The 26,387-nt window shown below is 43.9% G+C and overlaps 1 protein-coding gene across 2 annotated transcripts in view; it reads right to left on the reverse strand.

Annotated features, from left to right (window-relative positions):
- Nucleotides 1–17,483: 17,483 nt before the first annotated feature.
- Nucleotides 17,484–26,387, reverse strand: part of CFAP91 (cilia and flagella associated protein 91) — a 75,953-nt gene continuing 67,049 nt past the window's right edge. Inside the window, exon 18 of one of the 2 annotated variants that reach the window (XM_081086892.1) lies at nt 17,484–18,803. The gene's annotated coding sequence lies outside the window, so the exon portion shown is untranslated. Of the gene's footprint in view, nt 18,804–23,682; nt 24,984–26,387 lie in introns of those variants that run through there. The other variant, XM_081086890.1, reaches the window with a different exon arrangement.

Raw genomic sequence — 26,387 nt, forward strand, 5'->3', positions numbered from 1 at the left:
AAAGGGTCGTTCGACCCCCAAAGGGGTCGTGACCCACAGGTTGAGAACCGCTGCTCTAAAGGGACTGAAGAGAGACATCTACTTAAACTGTCTGATTAAACATCCCCCAATTCCTTAATGAGGAGGCACTAGAATTAATGACAGAATCCCACTCCCTGACATTGGAATGACTTTTACTTGGTTTTGCCTATGAGTTTTCTGTTAACATAACTTCCATGGTCCATTCTCTCCTATTATGAAGCCCTAGGTAGAGAACTCTGACATATTCTCCAAAGATGGAACCAATAAACCTCACGTCCTGAGCCCCACCCTCATGCAGTCCCCTCCCAGGATGAGTCTGGGATGGTCTTGGACTTGCTTGAAGCAATAGAATGTGGGGAAGTGACACTGGGTCAGTCCTGGGCCTGAATCATAACAAGGCCTGGGAGCTTCTGCTTCTCCACTTTGGGGAGCCCGACATCACCATGTGAGAACGTCTGGCTACCCTGCGGGGGGGTGGGGGTGGGACAGGCCATGCAATAAGGCCATGTGGAGAGAGAGAACCCTGAGATGACACACATGAGAGAGACCCAGCTGCTCCAGGCTTCCAGCCATGCCCCCAGAGCTCGGCACATGTGAGGGAGCCCTCTGAGACGTCCCAGCCCAGGTAAGCATCCATCTGAAGCCATTTGGAGCGGAAGAACTCCCAGCTGAGCCCTGCACCAAGCCCCAAGTGGGCAGGAAAATGGCAGTGACTAGGTGACTGGTGTGTGCCAGCCAGGTCTCTCTTTTGTGTGAATTTCATGACGAGTTAGGCTGTGCTGACCTGAGGCGACACCTGCCCTCGCTGTGCTGGGTGGCAGCTGGACACTGGAAAACCATGGGAGCAGGTTCTCCCCTGGAACCCCCAGAAGGAGCCAGCCTGGCAATGCTCCGGTTTTAGCCCAGGGACGCTGGCTTTGGACTGCGAACATCCAGAACTGCAAGACACTGAATTTTGTATTGTTTAAGCCACCAAGTGTGTGGTATGATTTTTGTAAATGTCATGTTTAACCCATGAACCAGGAGGTCACGGTTCCATTCCTGGTCAGGGCACATGCCTGAGTTTTGTGCTCGATCCCTAGTAGGGCATGAGCAGGAGCAGGTGATCAATGATGTTTCTCCCATCATTGATGTTTCTCTCTCTCTCTCTTCCTTCCTCTCTCTGAAATAAATAAAAATTTATTTTTAAACATTTTTGCTTTTTGTGATAATGGAGAAAAGTTCCACCTTCACAATTGTCGAGGATGTTGTCAGACAAGCACACCTCTACCAAGATTCTGTCACATGAGTCTTCTTATCTGAAAGGATGTTCCAGAGACTGAGTTCTGGCTCCACACATTTCAATTCTCATTCCCCTCCTTCAGCCTGACACCTCAGGCTGAGCTGATCCTGTGAGCACCTCCAGCCTCGCGTCTCCCTGTCATGACGGCGGATGACCAGGTGGTGCGGGCCGTCCTGGAGCCCGTTTCTGCACTGGATGGCTAGCAGGAATGAGCTCACATGCAAGCACATGGAAACACAAAGCTAAATGTACCTCCAGCTCAGCTGCCTTTAGCCCGATGCCCGGTTGCCCATGGCCATCCCACCACAACTTGACAGTGGAAGTAAAAATTAATCTAAAGCCCACTGTGGTTATCGTACTTTTTAATCCTATCTAATAAAAGAGAAACATGGTAATTAGCCGTACATCCGCTACCCTTCCCATTGGCTAATCAGGGCGATATGCAAATTAACTGCCAGCCAAGATGGCGGCCGGCAGCCAGGCAGCTTGAAGCGAACATGAAGCTTGCTTGCTTCAGTGATGGAGGACTCCAACGTTCCCTGCCTGACGCTGCTGGCCTCTGAGCTTGCAGTTTGAAACATTGTTACAAATATAGAAGCTAAACAAAACCCCAGAAACCTGCTTTCAGCCAGCCAGGATCTCAGAGCTGGAGCTGAAACAGTGTTTCGATTATAGAACCCAAGCAAACCAGATACCTGCTTTCAGCAGCAGAGGCCTAAGAGCTGGAGCCAAGCCTCAGAGCTAAAGCTGGCCCAGAATAAAAAGAAAAAAGAAAAAAAAGGAGCGGTTGGGAGCTTCAGTCACCCGCCAGCCTGAAAACAGCCCTCAGCCCCTCACCCAGACTGGCCAGGCACCCCAGTGGGGACCCCCACCCTGAAGGGGGTGTGACCAGCTGCAAACAGCCATCATCCCCTCATCCAGGCTGGCCAGGCACCCCAGTGGGGACCCCCACCCTGATCCAGGACACCCTTCAGGGCAAACCAGCGGGCCCCCACCTGTGTACCAGGCCTCTATCCTATATAGTAAAAGGGTAATATGCCTCCCAGCACTGGGATCAGCGTGACAGGGGGCAGGGCCCAAACCCCCTGATCGCCCTGCGGCTCTGTGTGTGACAGGGTGCGGCGCCCCAACCCCCTGATCCGCCCTGCTCTGTTCGTGACAGGGGGGAGCTCCTCAACCCCCTGATAGACCCTGCTCTGTGCATGACAGGGGGCAGTGCCCCAACCCTCTGATTGGCCCTGCTCTGTGCGTGACAGGGGGTGGCGCTGCAACCTTCCCATCGACCCTGCCTTGAGTGTGACAGGGGGTGGTGCCCCAACCCCCCAATCGGCCCTACCCTGAGTGTGACTGAAGGTGGCATCACAACCTCCTGATCCGCCCTGCTCTGTGCATGACAGGGGGTGGCGCCCCAACTCCCCAATCAGCCCTGCTCTGAGCCCGACCAGGGGCTGCGCCTAGGGATTGGGCCTGCCCTCTGCCACCCGGGAGCAGGCCTAAGCCAGCAGGGCGTTATCTCCTGAGGGAGGGGTCCCAGACTGTGAGAGGGCCCAGGCCGGGCTGAGGGACCCCCCTCCCCCCCGAGTGCACAAATTTTTGTGCACTGGGCCTCTAGTATTTTATAAAAAACATATGACCCTGTGGAGGAGCCCGTGTAAGTGAGGGGCCCAGAGCCTCGGCTTCGTTCGCGTAAATCTATCTCTGCCCGGGTTCTGTTGTGCCTATTCACTCAGCCACAGGAGCTGCTGGAGTCTCCGGGGAGGTGCCCGCTCAGACAGCAGTGCCGCCTTTCCTGCTCAGCCTCCTCTGTGTTACGTCTGGTTGTTGACGTCAGGCCCAAATGCCTATGAAAGTGGCAAAACAAGAAGTCTCCGGAGAGGCCCTCCCGCTGACCTGCAGGGCAGGATTGTCGGCCCTGCCCTTAACCGTGTGCTGCCATTGATGCTGCCTGCCTCCCGGCCACACTGGTAACTCTGTGTCCATGATTGAGTGGCAAGGATTGAACCCACTCTTCCCTCTGGCAGCTCTGAAGAGAGAAGAGTGAATGTTGGCCAGAAGAGAGTGCGAGTTAAAGTGAGATCTGGGGATTTGAAAAGATACCCATCAAATAAGCTTTTATTTTTAGCACAGGGATGAAAGAAAGCTTTTGATAGAAAAAGGAATTTCTCCCCCCACCATGGTATAGAGCAGTGATGGCGAACCTATGACACGCCTGTCAGAGGTGACATGCAAACTCATTTTTTTTGGTTGATTTTTCTTTGTTAAATGGCATTTAAATATATAAAATAAATATCAAAAATATAAGTCTTTGTTTTACTATGGTTGCAAATATCAAAAAATTTCTATATGTGACACGGCACCAGAGTTAGGTTAGGGTTTTTCAAAATGCTGACATGCTGAGCTCAAAAGGTTCGCCATCACTGGTATAGAGATATAAAGCGAATGGAGATCAGTTGCACAACAACGTAAGTATACATAACATTACTGAATTGTACAGTTAAAAATGGTTAAGTGCACAATGTTATGTGCTATTTTACCACAATTTAAAAAATAACATCACTTGTGACTAAATAAATGTTGATCGAGTATTTAAAGAATATTAAAAGGGAAGCTGAAGTGTTAGCGCTGTGAGTGCCCACATGTCTCCGCTTGGCCTGGCCCAGGAGGTCGCACACCCATGGAGGAGGGCGGGACATGGAGCCCGGGGAGCCTGGAGGAAGCAGGAGCCCGAGGCAGAGAAGCAGGGAGAGGGAAGCAGCAGCAGCAGTGAGGAGCACTTCTGGGAGGAGTAACCCGGTGGCCAGGCCAGTTCAGCTGGTCAAATTTGATCCCATTTGACCTCAGTTCTTAGCCACAGATGAACCCCCGTGAGGCTGTGCCCGGGGCAGTGGCTGACTGTTGCCTTCCTTCTCCCGTGTCTGCTGCAGAATCCCCACGGCTGTGGGGCACCCAGAGCTGCTTACAGGCCGAGACGGGGATTCTCCAACTCCACTGTGCATACAAGTCACCTGGGGCTGGTCAGACGCACACTGCAGTCCCTAGGTCTGGGCTGGGCCTGAACTCCCACCTTTCCAACAGGTTCTGACGCTGTGGTCTGGAGGGCCCACTTGGAATATCAAGGGTCTGGAAATCCAGCTACCCACCAGGGAATCGGCCACACAAAAAGGTTGTGAGGGAGATAACCGAGGGCGGGCAGAGTGCAGCCACAGAAAAATCGTGAGGGTCCGGGAAATAAAATGATCACACAGGCATGGGAAATGGCTGGCATCACAAACTGTTGTTGAAAGTCAGTATACACCTGGGGGTGACAGAGACAGCCCTTCCCAGGAAAGGGGTGTGCGGGGGAGATGCAGGTAACGTTTGATTCTCAAATGGGTCAAATCAAAAGGCGTTGGACCCAGGTCACCGAGATTAGGGGGAGGAGAAAGTGAGCAATTTGGAGTTGAAGCAACAAAGGGTCTAAGTGAAAAAGGGGAAAATCGTAGAAAATAATGATTTTAGTGATAGAAACTATTGGAAACAGCAGGATTAGAAAATGTGCCCACATATGTTTTATATATGTCTTATGAGTATATACATAATATGCATATATCTATACACATCAATATATATGAATGTGTGTGTAGCAGAACTTCTATATACGTATAATAAATACGTATATCAGAGGATAAAGAGGAAGCAAAGCAGGTAAAGGGAAATTACATACGAATTGAATTTCTAGAAGTCAACAGTGAAGCTTATAAAACTGTTGACTTTGTTTAGTGAAGGGAGAAGCTTGGTTAATTCATTAACTCGCATTACACAGGTTTTGACGTTTACAAAATGATTTCAAAATCATCATTTCCTTGCGAGCTGCCTGTGAGGTCGTCAGAGCAGACCTATCTCTAGTTGAGCAGGGTGGGGCAGGGCTGATTTTCCCTTTCACACATGAAGAAATTGGGGCTTTGATGTGTGTCCACATCAGGAAGGCTCTAAGTGATAGATGTCTTTTCTTTCTCCTTTATTGTGAGTCTTCCTATTGTGCACGTCCCATGTCAATTAAATTTGTCACAAAACTCATGGGGATAGGATGAGGTCATATATTCTAAAACTTTTTGAAGTGGGTCAAATATTGTGAGCAAAAGTCTCCCCTTCCGGGGTCCTGGCTGGGAGAGACCCGGAGGGAACTGGGAGAGCAGGAGTCACATCGTATGAATCCAAACATAAGCGGCCAGCTGCTGCCTTCAGGCGCCATAAAGGAAAGTTGGCCTTTGTGTTTCCCTGGATGCAGTCATCAGTTCCAACAGGTCAGAAAGTTCATTCCTCGACTGGACCAGGGTTGAGAGCTGGGGTCAGCCCAGTTCTAAAGTACGCCCTGTGCCCTCTCCCAATATTTAACAGGGTGCACTGACCTCTGACCGAACTCCCCGTCTCCCACATGCCTGTGTAGTGCTCTGATTGCCTACGGCTTTGTAGTTGGACTCCTTATTTGGAATTCATAGAGGCCCAGGAGGGTTGTTTCATATACTACATAAGGAGTTTAAATATGTATCTTCATCTTAATTTTCAGTTGGATATTTAGTTTGTTATTTCAATGTTTCGCAGACAGTCAGGAGGTATGAGAGATGGATGAGCAAGTCCTGGGTGCAGTCCCCTTCCAATCACACCACCTAGATGGCCCCTGTATGCAAGAAGAGTCCCACACACATTTATATGTCCTTCCTAGGTTGTGACTAGGGCACAACCCCAGCCTCAAAGAATCCTGCAGAGAAGTCTCCAAGAAATATGAGTTCACAGCATGTAATAAAAACAGATGAAAATAGGAGCATGACAAGAATACCTAAGGATGCCGAAACCGGTTTGGCTCAGTGGATAGAGCGTCGGCCTGCGGACTGAAGGGTCCCGGGTTCGATTCCGGTCAAGGGCATGTACCTGGGTTGCGGGCATATCCCAGTAGGGGATGTGCAGGAGGCAGCTGATCGATGTTTCTCTCTCATCAATGTTTCTAACTCTCTATCTCTCTCCCTTCCTCTCTGTAAAAAATCAATAAAAAAATATATTTTTTTTTAAAAAAAAAGAATACCTAAGGCATCTAAGTGTAAATGGTACCCCCAGAATTGTGCCATGTACAACCCACACAGCTACATCAGCTCTGAGACTAACCTTTCTCATGGCTGTTATTCAGCATTGTGTCGGAAGGCTAAGAAAGACAAATATATATTACGTTGTGTAAAGACTAGAGAGGAAAGAAAGTCTTGTTATAAATATATAATACTAGAGGCCCAGTGCACAAAATTTGTGCACAGTTAGGGTCCCTAGTGGCTGCTGGCTGTTGGCAGGGGCCTTCCTTTGCTCTGCGCCTCCCCCTAGTGGTCAGTTTATGTCATAGCAAGCAATTGAACTCCCAGTTAGTCAAACTTCCAAGGGAACACTTTGCATATTAGGCTTTTATACATATAGATGGTTGTGTACCAAGAAATTCCAAAGGAATCAACTGATAAACTCTTGCAACTATTAAGAGAATTCTGTAAGGTGACCAGACAAAATATCAAAACACAAAATAGATTTTCTATAAATCAGTAAAAAATCAATTAGAACAGTAAAACTATAATGGATATCGACTCAGGAATCGAAAATAAATACAGAAGAATAGAGTATCCAGCAACAGACATATAAAAGTGAGAACACCCAACTGAAATACATGTCAGAGGTGACATTTCAAATGAACAGGAAAAGGACAGACATTTCAATAAATGCTATTGGGATAATTCAGAGAAGTAAGTTCCAGGTAGACTGAAGATGTATTTTTTAAAATTATAGAAGTATTAGAGGAGAGTATGCCAAAATCTCATCGGAAGCTTGGAAGTTGAGATTACTTTCTTCAATAAGACCCTAAGAGCAAAACTCATAAAGGAAAAAATGAATAACTTCAACTATATTAAAATAACAATAGCATAACAATAATAGTAAATACTTCTGTTAACTAAAAGCAGAATGTTAACAAAGTTTAAAAAACAAATTACAAACTTAGAATATTCAGCATTAGTATTAGTATTAAGAAAAAATTAATACTAAAGAATTAGTATTAAGAAAAAATATGAAATTCCTACAAACGAATAGAAAAAGATAACCCAACATAAAATGAGTTAAGGGTATGAATAAGCAATTAAGAAGAGGAAATATAATGGCTAAGAATTATATTAAAAGGTGTCCAAGAATTGCATAAAAATATGCCCAACTTCATTAGTTGTTGACTTGTGTCCCCCAGTACCTCAGGATGTGACAGTTTTTGGAGAAAGGGCCTTTAAAGAGGTAATTAAGCTCAAGTAGAGTCATCAGGATGTACCCTAATCCAATATGACTGGTGTCCTTGTAAGAGGTGTTTCACAAAGAGTAACACCAGGGATGCACTCACACAGAGGAAAGGCCATGTGAGGACATAGCTAGAAGACAGCCATCTGCAATCCAAGGAGAGAGGCCTCAGAAGAAACCCAACTTTCAGACACCTTCATCTTGGACTTCTAGCCTCCAGAATTAGAGAAAATAAGCTTATATTATGTAAGCCATCCCACCTATGGTATTTTATTATGGCAGCCCTGAAAAACTAATACATTAGTAATCAGGGAAATTTAAATATTTTAAAAATGTGTTACTATTTTCACTCATCCAACTGGAAAAGTAATAACATATTTAATAAATAGCAAGCATCAGGGTGTGAAGGAGTACTAACTGGTGTTCTCTGCTGGTGGGAGTATAAACTGGTACAGACACTGTGCAGGGCTATTCGACAATATCTAAAATTAAAATGCACACATCTCATGATGTAGCAATTCAATGTCTCAGCATATCCTCAACCTGTGGGTTGTGACCCCTTTGGCGGTCGAAAGACCCTTTCACAGGGGTCGCCTAAGACCATCCTGCATATCAGATATTTACATTAGGATTCATAACAGTAGCAAAATTACAGTTATGAAGTAGCAACGAAAATAATTTTATGGTTGGGTCACAACATGAGGAACTGTATTTAAAGGACCAGAAGGTTGAGAACCACTGCAAAACACTCGCACATGGGTACAAGAAAGCATATACAATGAGGTCATTGTAGCATTTTGGTGGAATCTTGGAAAGAGCTTACATATCCTATGTAATAAAAGGGTAATATGCAAATCGACTGAATGATGGAACGACCGGTCGCTATGATGCACACTGACCACCAGGGGGCAGACACTCAATCCAGGAGCTGCGCCCTGGTGGTCAGTGTGCTCCCACAGGGGGAGTGCGCTGTGCCAGAAGCCAGGCGAGCACAGCAGTGGTGGCAGGAGCCTCTTCTGCCTCCCAGGCAGGGCTAAGGAGCAGCAGGCAGGTGGGCTGTAAAGAGCAAGGGCTCCCGGACCACGAGAGGGATGTCCGACTGCTGGCTTAAGCCTACTCCCCACTGGGGAGCAGGTGGACATCCCCCAAGGAGTCCCAGACTGAGAGAGGGTTCAGGCCGGGCTGAGGGGACCCTCCCCCCCAACCACCGAGTGCACAAATGTTCGTGCACCAGGCCTCTAGTCTATGAATAAGGTAATGGCTAAATATTAGTAAAAGGATTGTACGCTGTGGAGTACCGTGTAGATATAGATGTGGACAGTATCCATATGGAATATGGATATGGAAAGTTTGTTGAGTGGGAAAACAGAATGAGAATATGACAACTAGTTTATTAGTACATATAAGTATATGTGAAAGCAAACGAGACCATCTGGCAATAAATATACCAAATGGTTATAGGAGTTACTTTAGGGGAGGATGGCAGGATGGCTAAAGGAGAGTTCTACTATACCTCTACAGCTTTTTCATTCTTATAAGGAGTATGTCATAAGTTATAATTTTATAAAGCTATTACCTAGTAGTAATAGTTTAGTCAGCTTTGTGTTGTCTGTCATATCCTATATAATAAAAGCATAATATGCAAACCGACTAAACAGCCAAACAGTGGAATGACCATCTGGACGACCATCTAGACGACTATCCGGGATCTCGCTATGACACCCACTGGTGCCAGACCAGCCAAGGTGGGTGCAATGTGATTGGTCAGGGACTCAGCCATTGCCCCATGATCACTCTGCAGAGGGAGGCCCAGGCCACTGGCCAGCAGGGTGATCAATTGGGGGGCTCCATGATTGCCCCAAAGAGGGAGGCCCAGGCCACCAACCAGCAGGCTGTGGTGGGTGAGCAGGGCCTCTTTCTGCGAGGAAGCCCGGGTCCCAGGTGCCAGAGGGAAGCCGGTGCCAGCAGCTGGGGGAAGGAAGGCCTACTCTTGCACAAATTTTATGCATTGGGCCTCTAGTCTATTCCATAACAGGGGAATAGCTTGAGGCTAGGAGTTGGCAAACTTTTTCTCTATAGGGCCAAATAGTTAATATTTTGTGTTTTGGTAGCTACACTGTCTCTTTTGCAACTACTCAGTTCTGCTGTTGTAAAGAAAAAGCAACTATAAATAATACATAATGAGTGAGCAATAAAACTTGATTTATAAAAACAGCTAGGCCCTAACCGGTTTGGCCCAGTGGATAGAGAGTCTGCCTGCGGACTCAAGGGTCCCAGGTTCGATTCTGGTCAAGGGTATGTACCTTGGTTGCGGGCACATCCCCAGTAGGGAGTGTGCAGGAGGCAGCTGATCGATGTTTCTCTCTCATCGATGTTTCTAACTCAACTCTTTATCCCTCTCCCTTCCTCTCTGTAAAAAAGTCAATAAAATATATTAAAAAAATAAATAAAAAAAAACAACAACAGCTAGTGGGCTGGATTTGGCCTGTGAGCCATAGTTTGCAACTCTTGATTTAGACTGTTTATTATATAACAAAAGTTTTCTCAAGTTATTTATTGTATTTTAACTAGAGGCCCGATGCATGAAGATCCGTGCATGAATAGGCCTTCCTTACCCTGTTTGCCGGCACCGGCTTCCCTCTGGCACCCGGGACCCGGGCCTTTGCTCTGGCCGCCACCTTCCAACTTCACTCTGGGCTGGAGCTGCCTCCCTCCCGCTCCGGCTGACTCCATAGCCGCTGCTCAGAGGCCAGCCCTCGGCAACCAGCCGGGGCTTGTGGGAGACTTGGCTTCCTTTGTCACTGGGGCGCTAAAGGAAGCCAAGTATCCCACCCGAAGGAAGCCAAGCGTCTTGCCCACTCTGGCTGGCTCTATGGCTCCAGCTGGTACCGCCATGTTTGTGGCTACAGGTGCCGCCATCTTTGTCATGGAGTGATGATTAGTTTGCATATTATCCTTTTATTAGTATAGATATTTTTATTTTATTTTTATATTATTATATGTATTTATATCATTGTATTAGTACTTGCTATATAACTAAGACATTTTAAATAAAAATGTTGGCGTATGGAAAAATTATCTTTCCTATTAACCAGCTAATTAAATAAGTACTAGCCTCTGAGGCCTTGCTTAGAATATATATATATTTAATTGATTTCAGAGAGGAAGGGAGAGGGAGGCAAACATCAATGATGAGAGAGAATCATTGACTGGCTGTAGGGGGCTGAGCCCGAAATCCAGGCATGTACCCTGACCAGGAAATGAACCGTGACCTCCTGTCTCATAAGTTGACAGATGCTCAACCACTGAGCCACACTGGCTGGGCCTTGCTCAGAATATTTTAGACTCTGGTCATATCATTAGAGACCAAACGCCCACCCCATTGGGCCCTCTTGTTGGTGACCATTGGCCTTCCCAGAAGCAGAGGGCATGACTCTCCATGTGGGAGGGGACAGTCAAGGTCCAGTGACCTCAGAGGTGACTCCTCGCCATCCAACGCAGAGGTGACTGAAAGCAAGGCATCTGGGCACAGCCTGTCACAGGCTGGGCTGTGACGTGGGGAAAAGAGGGACTCGGGGAAGCTGAGCACAAGTAGGAAGGGCTCGGGTCAGTGGGGCAAGGTGCCTTTCTTCAAAGCTCTCTGGTCCAAACCCCCCGCCCCTGGATGCGGCAGAGCTTCTGAGGGTCCCCTCGCTGAGGTGAGGCCTGCGACTGCCACGCTGCCATAACTCAGCGCTGGTTCCAGAACTGCCCACGAAAACCCAGAGGAGCCAGGGCTGTGGGGCTCCCAGCTCCAGTCTCAGCAGGTTCTCTGGGTCAGGGGATTCAAACTCCGCAACATCAAGGGGCTGCCTCTATGTGTGGCTCCCAGCAGCTCCCGCACGGAGGTGGCCACCGCAGGATCAGGGCGCCTTGTTAATGGGACTCAATAGTAAGTGACTGCCCTCATGGCCTCTGCATCCTGTGGACAGCAGCAGGGCCACTGGGATGCTGGCCTCCAACAAGACACATTTGTGCCCCCGCACTTCTTTTGCATGAAGGGGGATTGGAGGGGGTGCAGCAAAAGAGGAAGAAACAAAACCATACCTGCTTGGTGGTAACTTCTTTGCTCTGACTTCTCCTTTGGGTCCACTTCGAATAATCAGGAACAAAGGATCAGTCAGAACCTCAAGATCCCCATTAGCTTAGTCCTTTGCTTTTTGCAGGTGAGACTTCCCTGGCAGGGAGAGCCTGCGGCTCCGGCTCGGGTGAAGTCAGGCAGTGCGTCCGCGTCCTCGCCGCAGTCACAGGCTGTATCCCCAGGATGTGAGCCAATCTCGTCTCTCACCTACATTTCAGTGCCGGTCAGATGTGGCTCCAAGTGGACCCCGTCTGGCACTCCTAAGTCCCAAGTCCAGCACTCCAACCAGCAAATGAACAGATTACCGTATTCACTCTCCTTATGTGCCCGCACTTTTTTCTCTCCCAGGTCTTCACTGTGAAACACAGGAGAAGGGTGGGAACGTTGCTAGTGTCTGTTTTGTCTAATCAGTCCTCAGCAAATTTTGTGTTTCCAAGGGTCTCTTAACTTTAGCCACTATGGCAGAGTTGTTTTAAACTTCGATCTCCTAGCCATTTTTTCTCTTCCTTTAAGCCACCTTCCCAGATAGTGTTATTGACCTGAAAGTGAGCCGAGTATTGGATTCTGCTGGTGCCAGTGGGGCCTCATGGGTATGAGAAAGACAGGCAAGGAGGAAAGAGAGAGTGAGGTGAGGGGACTGAGCGCAGTTCGCCTGTGGCTCTCCCGCAGGACAGCTGACAGCTGCCTGGCCAGGAGCAGGGAGAGTGGACCTGGGGCAGCATCTAAGGGTTCTTCCTTCCTTCGAGTGCCAGCAGCAACGCCCCCCACCCCCACCCCCCCCCACCCCCGCCCCTCGCACACTCTTAGCCTGATCCGTCCTGCTCCCTGCCAGCTGGTGATGGCCGTTTTACCTCCTGGGGAAAAGGATAGACAAAAGACAAAAACCGGTGGGTTTCCCAAAAATTATCATAGCACCTTCCATGTGAAAATTTGGACTTCCTTACACTTATTTCCTCATTTAAATAGTTTTTATTTTGAATGATGTATTTTAATCCAGCCCTTCTGATGAGAACAGCAGGACTACCAAAGTATGCTTTTTTTGTTTTGTTTTGCAATTAAATTTCTTTCTTCTTTTCCACTCAATTTGCCCCTCCCTCGGGGTGGGGAAGATTTGAGTCTGAGACTCAAATGGTCGGCAAACTCATTAGTCAACAGAGCCAAATATCAACAGTACTTCTTCAAAATAGACTCGCCCAGGCCGAAAACCGACTTCTGCGCATGGGCCACGAAGTTTTAATCACACTGTACGCGTGCCCGCACGTGGTATTTTGTGGAAGAGCCACACTCAAGGGGCCAAAGAGCCACATGGTTTGCCGACCATGGTGACCTAGGGGGTCAGCGTTTCTCAAGTGGTCACTTGCTGGCCCTTCCCAACCAGAGGTAGGAAATTAGATGGCGCACAGCTCACTGCCAGAGGCAGCGGCTGAGACCCCTGGTCACGGGCCGCCTTCTTTTCAGCAAGTTTCTGACTGTCCACAGGGGATTCTGTGAAGGCCGGGTGGCACTGGATTATAAATTCCCTTGGTTGGGAGATTGGTTTGGGCCTTGGGCAGAGAGGATCCAGAATAAGTGAAATATTGGACTTGGGTCCCAGTGGAAACAGCCTGTCGATGGTGCCCAGGGGCTATATGCTGGGGTTGGTGGCACCTCTGAGACCCCAAAGCTCTGCCCAGAAGGCCATGACCACAGCCACAGGGATTGGGAAGGCTGAAAAAGGTTAGAAACTCACCCAAAAAACTTTTTTCCAAGATTAAAAGTAGGCCTTTCTGGGCGCACAGAAGGTTTTTAGGGTAGGGAAAACACCCTTGTATGATACTATAGTGGCAGCTTCATGTCATTACACATCTATGTAAGCCCATAGAAGGTACACCAAGAGTGAACTCTAATGCAGTGATGGCGAACCTTTTGAGCTCGGCGTGCCAGCATTTTGAAAAACCCTAACTTAACTCTGGTGCCGTGTCACATATAGACATTTTTTTGATATTTGCAACCATAGTAAAAGAAAGACTTATATTTTTGATATTTATTTTATATAGTGCCATTTAACAAAGAAAAATCAACTAACGAAATGAGTTTGCGTGTCACCTCTGACACTGCTCTAATGTAAACTATAGGCTTCGGGTCATTCGTATGTGTCAATGTGGGCATATCAATTGTAACAACTGCACCTCTCTGGTGGGGTGTAGACAATGAGGAGGCTGTGTGTGTGTGGGGGGGCGGGCAGGGAGTATATGTGACTGTACCTTCCCCTCAGTTTTGCTGTGAACCCAAGACTGCTCTAAAAAATATAAAATCTTAAAAATAGAAGTAGACCTTTTTGTAGAGACAGGCATTTCTGTGTCCAGAAAAAAGGCAAGATCCCAGCTCAGGGAGGGCATCTTGCCAGAGTCCTTGGGTCATGGATAAAACACACAGCTTTCGTCATCTCTCAAATCTCTCCTGGCTCACACGAGCCAAGCCTTATCTCTCTTATAAAAATGGTGAATCATTTACCCCAGAAACAGGGAACAGAGAACAGGTTATAAAATCACTAAGGCAAAGAAACTCTCCTCGGGTTTTTGGCGGGATCTCTGGGTCTGCTGTGTGGTGTCATGGACCAGACGGCCGGAGAAAGGCTGTCAGACTGCCTGGCCTCTTGAGTCTCTCCGTGCAGTTTTCAGGTCAGGCATGACTCTCAGCTCAGAAAATACACTGTAGTTACAAGGAGAGCTTAGCAATGCCCCAGACGAGGGTTTGAGTCAACCTCAAGCACAGCTGGGAAGCTGTCATTTGCAGCAGAGTATTGAGCGCCTAACCCACGGCTAAGAGAAAAGCGGATCTGATAAACCCAAGGAGTTTCCTTAGTGCGTTCATTTACTGTTTACCTCCCTCCAGGAATATTTGTATTTTAAAAAAGAACTGAGAGAGTCAACTAAAGGGTGATGCGCTAACGGGGTAAAATCAGGTTAAGCCTGAGGAAAATAGCTGTCCACCAGCTAGTCAGATGGTCCTTCTCAAAAATCTCTTACGATTCCTCTGGAAGGGGCTCAAGCAGGCCCCTGGAAAAAGGTCAGCCAGGGCGAGGTGGCAGGTGAGGCTCTGGTCCCGGGAGGCAGTCTTGGAGGAACCCACGCCCTGTGGCCCCTGGGTGCAGGCAGCAGAAGGTGCTGGAGACAAGGGATAGGACCCTTCCCTTTGAAAGGGGTCCCATTTTATCACAAGCTGGAAGCAGTGACAAGAATTTAACAGAGATAGCTTTGCTCCACAATATTTTATAAGACATTTTGAATAAAATGTAAATTTAGGGGTCAGATGAGGAATACCTCCAGCCTGTGAGATGGATAATCTCTTGCAAAAACTGTGCTTATTCCATGAATAATAAACAAACACTGATCATATTTCAGACAATTGAGGTTGTTTAGCCAGTCAGCCCCAGAAAGTGGTTGCTTAGACCATTTTACTCTGTAAAATGTGATATAATCTTGAATTCCTCGAGTAGGAATTCAAGAAATCATTCAAGTATTTAAGTGTCTTTAAATTGCCAGGCACTTTTATTTTAACTTATTAATATTATTTCAAAAATTTTAGAGTACAATTTACCAGTCTTTAAAATTATTTATTATGGAGATTATGGATATATGGACTTGGCCCATTCCATCTATGCTATCAAATTTATTGTTATAAGTTTTCAAAATATTCCCTCTTATCCTTTTCATGCCTGTGGGACCTTAGAGACATTCCCTCTTTCAGTGTAGTGATATCCCCTCTCTGATTCTTGACATAATTTGTGTTTGTCTTCTTTAAATCAGTCTTTCTAGGAGTTTGTTACTTTCATTAATCTTTCAAATAACCAAATTTTGATTTTGTTTTCTCTATTATTGGTAAGTTTTATTTCACTGATTTCTGCTCTTACCTTAAAATATCCCTCTTACAACACACTTTGGGTTTACTTTGCTTTGCTTTTCTCTTGGTGGGAACTTAGATAACTGCTTTTAAACTTTTTCTTCTAAGATGAGTATATAAAGTTACACATTTCTCTCTAAGCACTGCTCTAGGTGCATCTCAAATTTCAAAGTTATATTTTCTCAATCATTCTGGTTGAAGTGTCTTCTAATTTCCAATGTCATTTCTTCTTTAACACAAAGGTTATTTAGAAATGTATTGTTTAACCTCCAAATATTTGAGAATTTTCTAACACTATTTTTTTCTCCTGATTTCTAATTTAATTATTTCTGTGGCCAAAGAACTTATTCCATTAAATTTCAATCTTTTGAAATGTATTGACACTTGCTTTATGGCCCATGATATGGCCTGTCTTGATAAATGATCTATGTATGCTTGAAAAGAATATGTGTCCTGTAATTGTTGGGTGTAGTGTTTTGATTAGGTCAAATTGTTCAAACTTTATATAACCTTACTGATTTCTTGTCTAATTGTTCTATCCATTATTGAGAAAAAGGTGTTAAATCTCCAACTATGATTTTAGATTTGTCTTTTTCTTTACTTCTGTCAGTTTTGTCATGGATTTTGAAGCTTAGCTATTAAGGGCATAAATAGTGAAGATTGTTCAGTTTTCCTGATGAATTGATCCTCTTACCATTATGAAGCATTCTTTTAAAAAATATATTTTTACTGATTTCTGGGATCAAGACTGCAACCTAGGCATGTGCCCTAACTGGGATTCAAATCATGACCTCCTGGTTCAGAGGTCAATGCTCAACCATTGAGCCATACTGGCTGAGCTAAAGCATTTTAAAAAATCTCTGGTAATACTCTTTTTAAAAAAATTTTTATTTTTATTTTTTTCTTTATTGATTAAGGTATTACATATGTGTCCTTATCCCCCAGTTGCCCCCCACTCATGTCCTCACCCCCCCCCCCCCGTGTCTGTGTCTATTTGTTATGCTTATATGCATGCATACAAATCCTTCGGTTGGTCTCTCCCTCTTACTCCCACCCTCCCCTACCTTCCCTCCGAGGTTTGACAGTCTGATCAATGCTTCTCTGTCTCTGGATCTGTTTCTGTTTATCAGTTTATTTCATAAATGAGTGAGATTATGTGGTATTTATCTTTCTCTGACTGGCTTATTTCACTTAGCACAATGCTCTCCAGTTCCATCCATGCTGTTGCAAATGGTAAGAATTCCTTCTTTTTTACCACAGCATAGTATTCCATTGTGTAGATGTACCACTGTTTTTTAAACCACTCATCTGCTGATAGGCACTTAGCTTTGGTGAATTGTGCTGCTATGAACATAGAGGTACACATATCCTTTCTGATTGGTGTTTCTAGTTTCTTGGGATATATTCCTAGAAGTGAGATCACTGGGTCAAATGGAAGTTCCATTTTTAGTTTTTTGAGGAAACTCCATACTGTTCTCCACTGTAGCTGCACCAGTCTGCATTCCCACCAGCAGTGCACGAGTGTTCCTTTTTCTCCTCATCCTCAGCAGCACTTGTCGTTTGTTGATGATAGCCACTCTTGACAGGTGTGAGATGGTACCTCATTGTCATTTTGATTTGCATCTCTCGGAAGATTAGTAACTTGGAGCATGTTTTCATATGTCTCTTGGCCTTCCTTATGTCCTCTTTCAAAAAGTATCTATTTAGGTCCATTGCCCAATTTTTAATTGGGATGTTTATCTTCCTTTTGTTAAGTTGTATGAGTTCTCTGTAAATGTTGGAGATTAAACCCTTATCAGTGATAACATTGGCAATTATGTTCTCCCATGCAGTATTGTTTCTGGTTGTTTTGTTGATGGCTTCTTTTGCTGTGCAGAAGCTTTTTATTTTGATGTAGTCCCATTTGTTCATTTTCTCTTTAGTTTCCATTGCTAGGAGCTGTATCGATGAAGATACTGCTTCGGCATATGTCTGAGATTTTGCTGCCTTTGGATTCCTCTAATATTTTTATGTTTTCCCATCTTATATTTAAGTCCTTTATACATTTTGAGTTTATTTTTGTGTATGGTGTAAATTGGTGGTCTAGTTTCATTTTTTTTGTTTGTTTTTGCATGGATCTGTCCAATTTTCCCAACACTATTTAATTGAAAAGATTGTCTTGACACCATTCTATGCTCTTGCCTCCTTTGTCAATTATTAATTGATCATAGTGGTTTGGGTCGATTTCTGGGTTCTCTATTCTATTCCAGTGGTAATACTCTTTGCCTTCCCATTTTCTTGCCAGGTATAGCAATAGAACCACTCTATGCTAAATATTGTCCTGGTGTGTCTTTTTCCATTTACTTACTTTCACTCTTTGTTTTTATATTATCAGTTTCCCTTATAAGTGCCATATAGTGGCTTTTGCTTTTTAAAAATCCATTTTACAACTTGTGCTTTTTATTTAGAGTATTTGAACCACTAATATTTAGTGTATGTCATGGTTGGGTTTAGGTGGACTGTGTTGCTATTTGTGTTCTATTTGTCCTGTCTGGGTTTTGTTTCTCTATTCCTTTCCCTGTTTGGGTTAACTTGTAGTATTCTCAGTCAGCCAGGGATGTATAGAGAACTTATCTCAACACTCCCAGGATCTCCCCATTACATTTCTGTTTGGTCTGCAGCTCATCCCAACTGGGACTGCATCCTTGGGCTAGCAAAGCTATGGGCTCTGTCCCCCTCCTGTTTATTTCTGAGATTGCTGCTTTCAGCCGGTAAAGTCACAAGATTGCACCCCAGTCTCCCCTTTGGCATCACAGCTGCTGGCTGGAAAGCTTCTATCCCTGCGGACTGAGCTGGGTGGGGGTGGGGGTGTAGCAGCAGATTTCTGTTTTTACCTGAATCTCTAGCAGGTTTTCAGTTTGCTGTCCACTGCTGGTGCCCTAAAATGGGTGTTTTTGACAATTTTGTCCAGTTACGTACTTTTTTTTAGTGGAGAATTGCTGAGTTCTTCTTTCTGTCATAATTGGAAACTTACTTTATAGTTATGTTTAAATATAATATCTTTAACCTTTATTGAAAGTAAAATAAACAGTGAGAAGAACATTTCTGCGTTTTCTCTAAAACCGTGGTTGGAGGCGTCCTGGGCTGGGAAGCTGTATGTGCTTGGACGAGCAGGGTCAGCGCCTCTCAGGGCATGGTGAGAAGGCCTCTCCTCCATGACTTATTCGGTTCCTGGACAACAGTCACCAACCAAATCACAAAACATTAAACCTTTATTAACTAGAAGTGAATGTTATAAATTAGAATTATGTTCTTGAAAACTCATTTCATTACATAAAATACCAAGACATCATAATTGTCTTTCAACACCACACAAATGTTCGCTTCTACAAACATTAAAGATATAGACTTGCACTAAATAACTACTTATTGGGGGATGACCGTGTGTCAGAGACTGTGCCAGGCACCCGGAATAGGGACAAATGAACTCAGAAGCATAGCGCTTGCCCTGCCCGCAGAGCTCACAGGCCAGGGGCAAGCAAGAGGATTCCGTAGACAATCACAGTCAGGTGTGACGCCTGCGATGGCAGGGGACGTACATGTGTTACGTCTGTGCTGGTATCAGTGCTTCCTCCCACATTTTTTGTTTGTTTTGGAATCCTTGAGGTTTAAAAATAAAATATAATTTAAACCTATACTGAAGACTCTTCCATGGTCTCTCTCTCCAAAGGGTAAACACCTGGGGAGGGACAGTGTCCTTGGGAAAGGCTTCTTTCTCTTATTCTAAATCTTTTTTTTAAAATATATTTTATTGATTTTTTACAGAGAGGAAGGGAGAGAGATAGTCAGAAACATTGATGAGAGAGAAACATCGACCAGCCGCCTGTTGCACATCCCCCACCGGGGATGTGCCCGCAACCCAGGTACATGCCCTTGACCGAAATCAAACCCGGGACCTTTCAGTCCGCAGGCCGACGCTCTATCCACTGAGCCAAACCGGTTTCGGCTCTTATTCTAAATCTTGAATGAATATTAGATCACTTGAGATGCTTTAAAATAAAAATACCCTTGCCTGGCTACACTTCTGAAGGTGCTTTTATTATTTATTTATTTATTTATTACCACTATCTATCATCTGTTAGCTTATTTGCTCAATCCCAGTATTCACGTTTAGAGGTATCAGAACTGTTAACGTGGACTCCTGTGGGAAACATCTTTAACTACAGTACAGTGCTTATGTATAGTTCCTTTAGGCTTCTAGTCTCTACTCATTTCCTAAGTTACTTGGGTAAATTTCCCCCACTTCCTTCCATGAAGTTATGTCAAATAGCTGTAACACAGATTCCTTAATAAAATTAATGTATGCCCTTTAGCCACTCCTCCCAGCCCCCTTTCTTGCCTCTGGTAACCTCTGTTCTCTGCATTATAAGCTTGAGGGGTTTTGTTTTGTTTTAGATTCCACATATAAGAGAGATCATATAGTATTTGTCTTTGTCTGACTTATTTCACTTGTCATAATGCCTTCAAGGTTCATCCATGTTGTCCCAAATGGCAAGATTTCATTCTTTTTTATGTTTGAATAACATTCCATTGTATACTATACACTCATTTCTTTATCCATTCATGCACCAATGGACACCTAGATGCATCTATCTTTTCAAGTTAGTGTTTTTGTTTTCAGATAAATATCCCAAAGTGGAATTGCTGGGTAATATGATATAGTTCTATTTTTAATTTTGTGAGAAACCTCCATACTGTTTTCCATAGTGGCTGCACAATAACTCCCACCAATAATGCAGTGTTCCCTTTTCTCCACATGCTTGCCAATATTTATTGCTTGTGTTTTGGGTAATAGCCATTCTCACAGGTGTAAGGTGATATATCATGTGATTTTGATTTGCATTTCCCTGATAATTAATGATGCTGAGCATCTTTCCACACACCTGCTGGCCATCTGTATATGTTCTTTGGAAAATATCTATTCAGATCTTCTGCCAATTTTAATAGGATTATTTGGGGGAGGTTTTGCTATTGAGTTGTATGAGTTCTGTATATATTTTGGATATCAGCCCCTTATAAAGATTCTGTCTTAATTGGTCTGGAGAGAGGTCCAAGGACCAACTTTTTAAGTACTGAGATGACTTCAACATGAGGCCATGGTTGAGAACCACCATAGCCCTTGTTTCTGGTTTTTTTCAACATTTGGCAGTAAATGTTGCCTCTTAGTAAAAGATTTCCTCACTTTTCAATGTTTTCTGGAAAATTCTTCTCATGATACTTTCTTCTACTGCTTTGATGTCCAGTCAGAGGGAGGCTCTATTGTAAACTAGAGGCCTGGTGCATGAAATTTGTGTACAGGAGGTTTAAAAATAAAATGAGAGTTTGTGCTAATAGTTTCTCATCTTAAAGTGTGTACTCACTTTGTGCTAATAGTTTCTCATCCCAAAGGGTGTCCCTTGGCTCGGCCTGCACCCTCTCACAATCTGGAACCCCTCGGGGGATGTCTGACTGCCGGCAGTTGGATATCCCTCTCACAATCTGGGACTGCTGACTCCTAACTGCTCACCTGCCTGCCTGATCACCCCTAACCACTCCCCTGCCTGCCTGATCACTCCTAAACACTAAGCCTGCCTGCCTGATCACCCCTAACTGCTCGCCTACCTGCTTGATCACCCCTGGCACCTGCTGCCATGGCTTCATCAGGAAGGACATCCGGAATGACAGTCAGAAGGTCGTTTGGCTGTCCAGTCTAATTAGTATATTACACTTTTATTATTATACTTCATGGTTCTACAGAACAAGGGCCACTCATTCCTCTCTCTTCCCCACTTGCGGGGAGGGAGGGGTGACAGCACATCCATATTCTCTCTCTTACTCTCCCCAAGTGAGATGGAGAAACTCATCTGCTAAAGACTGACATCCACTGGTCCACTTTTCATGAAGCGATAGGTGCAGCTATTTTGCCTTAAAAGCAAAAAACATGCTCCACCCATCTCTCTTTTGCTTCTATCCCATAGTGACAGTAAAATTAGTGAATTGGTGCTTATTGGGTGCTTACCATATGCCACTTGCTATTCTAAGCCTTTTACATGAATTAATTCATTACATCTTCATGCTATGATTATACCATTTTAGATGCAGAGAAGCTAAGGCTTAGTTAGGTCAAGTAACTTGTCTGAGGACATATTGTCATTGGACTGGGATTTGGATTCAGACCATCTGACTCCAGAGCCCACTCTCTTAACCTCCATGCCACTGCACTGTGAAGGCGTTAGCCTTGGCTTTTGCTTCATTGTAAGCACAGTTGAAGGCCATTCATTGTCACTCATGTGCTCACTGGCATTCTCCATTCTACTAGTAAGTGGGTCTGTGAACCTCCGTGCAGCCTGCTAAGTAAACGTACTCCAAGTCTTCTTAGTAGATGCAACTCTACTCTTGAGTGGGTACCACGGTCTAGAATTGAAGCAGGGATGAGAGTTTGTAGTGGGAGCTCCCCTTGAACTAGCATATACTCAGACTTTAATGTAATTTATCTGGGAGCTCTGCACTTTAGAAATTTGGAATATCCAAAAATTTTGTGCTAATAGTTTCTCATCCCAAAGTGTGTACTCACACTACATACTTCTTCCTTGGATTTTACCTTGCCTATTTTTAATCATTTTGAAGAGAAGCAATGCCTTTGTTAAGTGGCACAAGGATTCACTATATCTGATTATGTATCCATTTTCAACCTCAGAAGTTCATTTATTGTGATTGTGTATTGCTATCCTATATAATAAAAGCCTAACATGCTAAGTGTCCAGTCGACCGGTCAGCCCTTCAACCAAAGCATAATATGCTAATGATATGCTAAGGCTGCTCAACCGCTCGCTATGATGTGCACTGACCACCGGGGAGCAGATGCTCCAACCAGTAGGTTAGTTTACTGCTGGGGTCTGGCCAATTGGGACTGAGCTAGACATCTGGACATGCCCTGGAGCCTTCCTGTGGTCCCTCCCAGGCCTTGATTGTGCACCAGTGGGGTCCCTTGGCCTGGTCTGAGCCCTCTCGCAATCCAGGACCCCTCGGGGGATGTCAGAGAGCCAGTTTCAGCCTGATCCTACAGGTCAGGCTGAGTGACCTCACTGGTACATGAATTCGTGCATCAGGCCTCTATCTGACTATATTAGTTTAGCCTCAATCTACTGCATGGCTCTGGTTGCCATGATAACATGGCTTTTAACGTAAGTTTTGCTCGTTGCTCAGGTGATTTATTTTCAAAAGCAAAGGTTATCAAAGTTGGGTGTTTAAATTCAAGTCATTATAATTAGAGAGTTGCCAGTATCAGAAAAAGTTGTCCTCCCCTGGTAAACTTCAGTTAGCTAATGAGAATTCTGTAATACCTTATATTTTTTCTTTTTGTCTAAATAAAAAACAGTTTTGGGAAGACTAAAGTTTTTTTTAGAAAATATTCTAGTTTAGCCCTGGCCAGTTGCTCAGTGGTTAGAGCACCAACCTGCAGACCAAAGGGTCATGAGTTCAATTCCCGGTCATGGGCACATACCCAAGTTGCAGGTTCAATCCCAGGCCAATTCAGAGCACACAAGAGGCAACCAGTCCATGTTCTCTCTCACATCGATGTTTCTCTCTATCTCTCTCCCCACCCCACCCCCCAACACCACTTCCTCCCTTTCCTTCCACTCTCTCTCTAGAGATCAATGGAAAAAATATCCTCAGTTGAGGATTAAAAAAGAAAGAAAATATTCTAAGTTTCTTGTTCTTTATTAGAAGCCATTTAAATCCTTTTAAAAGTTGGTATTGATTTTAACTTTAGTTCATCGCTATAGAGAAGGAATGGGCAAACTATGGTCCATGGGCGAAATCCTGTCTGCTGCCAGTTTTTGTAAATAAAGTTTTATTGGAACACAGCCACAGTTACTCATTTATGTGTTATTTATGGCTGTTTTCACTCTACAACAGCAGAGTTGAGTAGCAGCATCAGAGACCATCTGGCCTGCAAAGCCTAAAATAGTTACTTTAGGCTCTTTACAAAGAAAGTCAGTTGTTCCCACTTTCTATCCTGTCTACTCTAACTCAATTCTTCTCATTTTGTGTACCTGATTTTTTTTTTCAGGATTGACTAATATAACCTTTACCTATCTCAGTTTAGCAATTTTAAAGGAAAAAAACAAAATTCAATTGCCTCCTTACTTGTGTAGTACTTATCTGTTTGTCTGTGATCCTCAGGACAGGGAAAAAGATGCCCAATCCTGGCTTTTCAAGGACAAGGTAAAGCCTTTCAAGTTTGAACCATCAGGTATTTTTTTCAGCTCAGAAAATCTTTGATTATTGTTTCCATTTTACATGTTTTGGTTCCTTTGTCCTTTTCAAAATTTGCCCTTTCCCTCCCACCCCATACTGGACGACTTAACAATTTTGTCAGCTACATACCAATTTTATTCTCTGCTGTGAGATATCTGTTCTTTTAACTTCATCCAAATGATGTCATTGGATTTTTAGCCTTGTGTGTGTGTGTGTGTGTGTGTGTGTGTGTGTTTCATCTAGCCAGCTTTATTTTTTTAATGTAACATTTTTGCTCAAATGCAGTTTACATTCAGTATTATTTTGTATTAGTTCAGGTGTACAGCATAGCAGTTAGACAGTCATCTACTTCACATAGTGTTCCCCCCATTATTTCCAGTACCAGCCAGCTTTCTTTTCTTTTTAGCCTGCATCTGTCTGTTATCTGGCTGCTGTCTGTTCTTATTATTTCCTGTTTCAGTTTCCTAAAAGGCCACTTTTTTTTGCTTCCTATTCAAAACAACAAGCAGATAATTTTTCTTGTTTTCTATAATAAGGTATTTTATAAGAGTAACATACATTTTTAGAGTAACATACATTTTCTTTTGTCAATTCTTTGCACGGGTCCCATGTTAATTTGTTGTTGATGCTTTTGTTTATTTATTGTTTTTCCTATTTACCTATCTCTAAATGAGGAAGGATCCATCCAACACTGATGTTTGTCAGCACACAGGATGGGCAGATGGCTCTCTAACATCGCCTTCTCTACAGGTGTTGCATGAATATACTTCTTAGATCTAAAGCCCAATAGTGAGCTGATGGTATTACTATAGCACCATTTGTCTATTGCAATGTAGATGGACATCTGGGTTTCTAGTTTAGGGCTCTCATAAATGGTCCTGCTATGAAGCTTCTTGTCATGTCTTTTGGCACACAGACCAAAGAGAATAAAGCTCCTTCATTTGATTATTATTACTGAACACCATTTTAAATTATTGTGAGTTTAAGAGAAATATACTCTTCATGAATCACACATTGACAAGCCCATAAGAGACACACATCTTGGGAGAAGCACGGACTACTGAAATTCTTTATGATGATTTGTATAGCTTCTTTTAAAAAGATCATAGCCTGTAAGAAACAACACAAATGTCCATGAGAAACCATCATTATCAAAACAATACATCCAAAAAGTCACTGTGACACACTGGCACAGAGGCCCGGTTTTGAAGTCAGACAGCCCCGGGCACATTCCCGCTCTGCCTCTATGAGCCCCTGGTCCAAATATTTCTTCGCTCACAGGGTCTCAGTTTCCAAATTCTAGCACTTAAAAAACCTTTACATTAACTGGGTTATAACTGGAAACTTAAGATGTATGCGCCATAAAGGATCTAGAAAAACATGAAGAAAGTCAGTCTTTTTCCCCTCAGTCTGACCTTCAGTCTCCAGCTCCATGCCTACCAACTGCTACTTACCCATCTTCTGTTGATCTTCCAGAAATTGTCTGTGTGTGTTGCAGGCACAATGCAGGTATATACATGCGTGTGTACACACATACACATTTCTAATTTTTAATTATGGGATATCACACAAATAGGAAAGTACAGAAAACCAATGTGCAGCCTAATGAATTCATGTAGAAGATTCATCTGTGTAAATACCCCCCGCCCCATCAACAAGCCCTATAAGCTCCCACTTGCTCCTTCCCAATCAGTCCTTTCCCACCCTCTAAACATAATCACTATTCTTATTTGTAGTCATCACTTCCTTGCTTTTCTGTATATCTTTACCTCCTAATCATGCATTTCTAAACACAACATTTTGAACTTCATAGCCATACTCATTTTAGATTTTTAAAAACTTTCTTCTTTTAACCCTGTATCTGTGAGATTCATCCATGTTGCTGTATTTAGTTCTCCATCATTGATTTTAACTGCTGGAAAGTGGGATTGACACTTTTTCTGCAAAGAGACTGATAGTATTTTAGCCTCTATGGGCCAAGAGACAAAGTCCAGGACATTATGTAGGTACTCTAATAACAAGAGAGAAAACAAATCATCACACTATTTTTCTTTTTTATAAAATTCGAAAGACTAATAATATAATTAACTACAGTTTTTTTTTTTGTAATAGAGATCTACTAATGAGAATAAACTAGTATTTAGGAATAATTTTGCTTAACTGAAGTTCAAAATAGACTGCAAATGTTCGCTGTTAACGGTGATGTGCAAGGAGACATTCCACACAGGCACTTGCTCCAATGCTGCTATCAAGAAATGGTCCTGCTATGAACACAGGCTTCTAATTGTGCATACTTGTTACGTAGAAGGCATTTCTAGAATTCCATTAGAGGCCTTTTGACATCTCATTACAACACAGTTCAATCATTTCCAATGAAGGGTTAGGTGGACATGCCTCCATTGCACAAATAGACTTGAAATATGGACATTTCCTTTGCACTTGTTTCAAGGTTGAAAACTGCTCCTGGATTGAAACAGCCCCGGTGAGGCTGGACGACCCTGGTGAGGCCGAAAC

This window comes from Myotis nattereri (assembly GCF_964212035.1).
Source record: "Myotis nattereri genome assembly, chromosome: 3".
NCBI classification, from domain to species: domain Eukaryota; kingdom Metazoa; phylum Chordata; class Mammalia; order Chiroptera; family Vespertilionidae; genus Myotis; species Myotis nattereri.